The sequence below is a fragment of the Apium graveolens genome, chromosome 5, assembly GCF_009905375.1.
Source record: "Apium graveolens cultivar Ventura chromosome 5, ASM990537v1, whole genome shotgun sequence".
In the NCBI taxonomy this organism is placed as follows: Eukaryota; Viridiplantae; Streptophyta; class Magnoliopsida; order Apiales; family Apiaceae; genus Apium; species Apium graveolens.
Window position 1 is genome coordinate 130,449,322 of NC_133651.1, and position 4,694 is coordinate 130,454,015.

The window sequence follows — 4,694 nt, forward strand, 5'->3', positions numbered from 1 at the left end:
TAATAAATCTTGAAATAAAATTTCCTTACCTCTTGCAGCTAGGGTCATTGTTATCCTGGCGGAAAGTTCTTCCAGGATCAATAGACCAACATTCAAGTGTCTGTTGTGGGCTATTGAGAACACCAGCTTCTGCACCACACTTGAGATGTTGTCATATCCTGTCTTTCTGCAGGTGAAGGCCCTCACTATAGAATCAAACACAAAAGACCATTTCTTTCTCAGGTTTGTTCTATTCAGACTAGCTAGGTTGATCCTTTCACCATAGTTGATAAAATCCATGAACTCGGCTAGCTCATCCTGTGTTGGAACCTCCACCAGATTTGCAGTTGGAAGACCCAAAGCTGCATTCACATCTTGTTCATTGAACTCTAATTATTGGCCTCCAATTGAACAGTCACAACCATGGACACAGAGTTTTCATTCATAATTATCCTTACAACAGCTGTTATTCAGAACTCATTCAGGACATCCAAGTACATGATTGGGTTAGCAGTTAAAGCACCTGCAAGGTAAGATTCATAAAAAAAATTTGACAAACCCTTTGAAACTATCAAGGGCTTGGGTAGCATCAATAAAAGCAAGGTAGTTGGTTCCCTGTTTAAAGATTTTAGCTCTAACATTGTTGAGTGCCATTGCTGTTGAGTAAGAAAGAATGGGTAAGAAAAATTAGAGAGAAATCGGTTTGGAATTGGAAATTCTAGGTCACTTAGAGTTCTCGAAGGTATAAGTATGTATATGTCGAGATGTCTGAGTATTTATAGTAAAAGCAAATGACTTATCGAGAACTCAAAAATAAATGTTTGGAATTTGCTTATCGAGAAGTCATTTTAAAAAGAAAATTATATATCGAGAAGTCATTTTAATTTACTCTTTTAGAGAACTAAAACTGACTTGTCGAGATGTCAAATAAATACTCAGTTTATCCAAAATGGACTGAAGTGTTTTCAATTTTTATTTGAATAAATCCAAATAAAATCTGAATAAATTTATCAAGTGTAACTTACCAAAATAATTTATTGAATTAAATTATTTCAGTTCTGAGTTATTTATAAGTCTAAAATTGTACTTAAAGAGAACTGTGTGAGTTAACACTTATAGAGAATTCTTCAATGACTTATCGATAAGTCATTAAAAGCTTATCGAGAAGTCCTTCGAGAAGTTAGAAAATTGACTTGTCAAGAACTCACTTGAGAAGTCTTAAAATGACTTGATAAGTCAATTAGACTTATCGAGAACTCAGTTCTCTATATACTCTTGATCACTTTGATTCTGTCTTGTGCTAATTTTGCATATTGAACATACAATCAACCCTTAGACAGTTCTCTTAGAATTAAAAAAATCCAAGCTAAATTTTAAGTTTGAAAGATAAATATGCAGTAATTTCTGAAATATTTATAATTCATATTCCAGTTAATTTCCAATTAAATCAAATTAATTTTAATTAACTAGAAACTAATATGCTGCAAAATATTAGCTGAGTTCTTGCCTTAAGATATAGAATTAAGCATTCCAATTTCACCTACAAGTCTAGTGAAGTTGCTTCATCCAAAGGTTTAGTGAAAATTTTAGCTAATTATTTTTCTGTTGGAACAAAAATGAGCTCAATGGTAACATTTGTAGCATGTTCTCTAATAAAATGGTACCTTACATCAATGTGCTTTGTTCTAGACTGATTAACTGGATTAGCCACAATAGATATAGCACTATCATTGTTACACATAATTGGGATTTTCTGTAACATTAGGCCATAATTCATCAGCAGATTTCTAATCCAAAGCACTTGAGCATAGCAACTTTCTACAGCTATGTATTCAGCCTCAGCTATGGAAGTTGACACAGATTGTTGTTTCTTGCTATACCAGGATACAAGTCTTTGTCCAAGAAACTGGCAGCTTCCACTAGTGCTCTTCCTGTCAATCCTGCATCCAGCAAAATCTGCATATGTGCCTCCAACAACTTCAAAACCAGTTCCCTTAGGATACCATAATCCCAAGTTTAGAGTCCCTTTCAAGTATTCGAAAATCCTTTTTCACAGCCATCAAATGTAATTCTTTTGGATTGGCTTGAAATCTTGCACACAAAAATGTTGCAAACATGATGTCTGGTCTACTTGCAGTTAAGTACATCAAAGATCCAATCATTCCTCTATAACTTGAGATATCTACACCTTTGCCCTTTTTATCTTCATCCAACTTTGTAGCTGTAGACATAGGTGTAGATGCAGGTGAACAATCAACCATACCAAACTTTTTAAATAAATCATTGACATACTTAGTTTAGCTGATGAAGATTCCATCACTTCTTTGACTGACTTGAAGTCCAAGAAAGTAACTTAATTTCCCCATCATACTCATTTTATATTCACTCTGCATAAGCTTAGAGAATCTTTGAAAAACCTTTTCATTAGTAGAACCAAAGATAATATCATCCACATAGATCTGAACTAGGATCATATCATCACCATACTTCTTGTAGAAGAGAGTCTTATCAATAGTACCTCTAGTGAATCCATGCTTAATCAAAAATTCTTACAGTGTGTCATACCAAGCTCTAGGTGCTTGTTTTAGTCCATAGAGAGCCTTGAATAGCTTGTATACAAAATTTGGAAATTCTGGATCTTCAAAACCAGGTGGCTGTTGCATATAAACCTCTTCTTCCAACTCACCATTAAGGAATCCACTCTTCACATCCATGTGATATACCTTAAAATTTGAATGTGTAGCAAATGCAAGAAAGATCCTTATTGCTTCAAGTCTTGTGACTGGAGCAAAAGTTTTATCATAATCAATTCCTTTCTTCTGTGAGTAGCATTTTGCAACCAACCTCGCTTTGTTCCTGGTGACAACTCCATTTTTATCCATCTTGTTCCTGAACACCCACTTTGTTCCAATAATACTTCTGTTCTTTGGTGCAGGAACCAATTTTCAAACTTTGTTTCTTTCAAATTAATTTAGCTCTTCTTACATTACAGATATCCAATCAGGATCAAGAAGGGCTTCCTCAGTTTTTTTAGGCTTAATTTGAGACAGAAAATATGCATGAAGACATTCATTTGCAGTTGCACTTCTAGTCCTCACTCCAGCATTGGGATCACCAATAATTGCATCTGCATTATGACTCCTATCTCATTTCCTTGTGTGAGTTTGTTGACTTTTGTTTTCAGCTTCTTCTTCATCACTGGCATGACTTTCAGAATTTTCTCCTCTTTCTCCCCCTGACTTTGTGCTATCAAATTCAGGTGTTTGAGATGATCTTCCAATCTCATGATTCACTTGTTCAATAGACTCTTAATCAATTCTGTGATTTGTGTTGACTTCAGCTTCATCATCAGAATCACTATCAATGTTGAGTTTTTCAAACTTTAGGACTTCAGCTTCATTTTCATCAAGGCATTCCAAGCCTGGGCACTTGTCATTATCAAAAGTAACATTTGTGCTTTCCAAAATTTTCTTCTGTTCAATCACATAAACTTTATATGCAGTTCTCTCCAATGAATATCCCAGAAAATTTGCCTCAAAAACTTTATAGTCAAATTTTCCCACATATTCAGAGTTGTCCTTCAAAACATAGCACTTGCTTCCAAACACATGAAGATGCTTTACAGTAGGATTTATTTTAAAAAGGATTGAGTAGGGTGACTTGCCAAGATTCTTGTTAATGAGATATATGTTTTGAGTGTAGCATGCAGTGTTCACAGTTTCTTCCCAAAAACTTGTTGGCAACTTTGCATCTTGCAGCATTGTTCTAGAAGCTTCTATGTTAGGAAATGAATAACACAAAGAGGAGGGGGGTGAATGTGTTTTACTGTTTTTATGCTTTTCTTGAACTTTTTATGGTTGAACAAAGTAAATTAAATCTTGTAGTGAAATGTGTTACTGCAGAAATTAAACATGCAATAATGAAGAACACAGATCTTTTCAAAACTCACTTAATTTTATATTAAAAATTAAGAATGTTTTGCTACAAAATTTCTAGGCTCTTTGTTGATAAAGTGCTTAGCTTCTACCTGAGAATGTTACAAGATTTTCTTGATCTAAATTGTTACTACTGACTAAAGGACCAGTGTTAACTTTATAATTTAGTTAACTGCTAGTTTACAAAGTGTACAATAAGACATGTTGTTAACTTTAGTAAACTGTCACTTGTCATTTCCATTTTAGGAAAAGTGTATCTTCCATTTATGGCTTAGCATATCTTAGCATCCTGTGTTTACTTTGATCTTCCTTTGTCAGTTAATCTTCACCATTGATCTTGCACATCCTTCAAGCTGCTTTTTGTAGACTTGTCAATCCAGTTGTTTGGATTGTCTGTTGATTGTAGATCTTGGATATTGAACTGGTCTGCAATTTTGTACTTTGAGATTTTACCTCGAGTTCTCTATTTGGTCAATAGAGAACTTGACATCTCGATAAGTATATTTCCTTATCGAGATCTCTAATACTCCATAGTAGATTTGACTTGTAGAGGTCTGTGAGCTCTCTATAAGAGAATTTGGCTTGTCGAGATCTCTAGTCTTCATATCTTCACTTTGACTTATCGATATCTCTGAGTTCTCTAGTGGCTTATTGACTTATCGATACTCAGAGTTCTCTAGTCAAACTTGACTTGTCGATAACTCAGAGTTCTCTAGTGAATTTTGGCTTATCGATATCTCTGAGTTCTCTAGTGGAATTTGACTTATCGATAACTCAGAG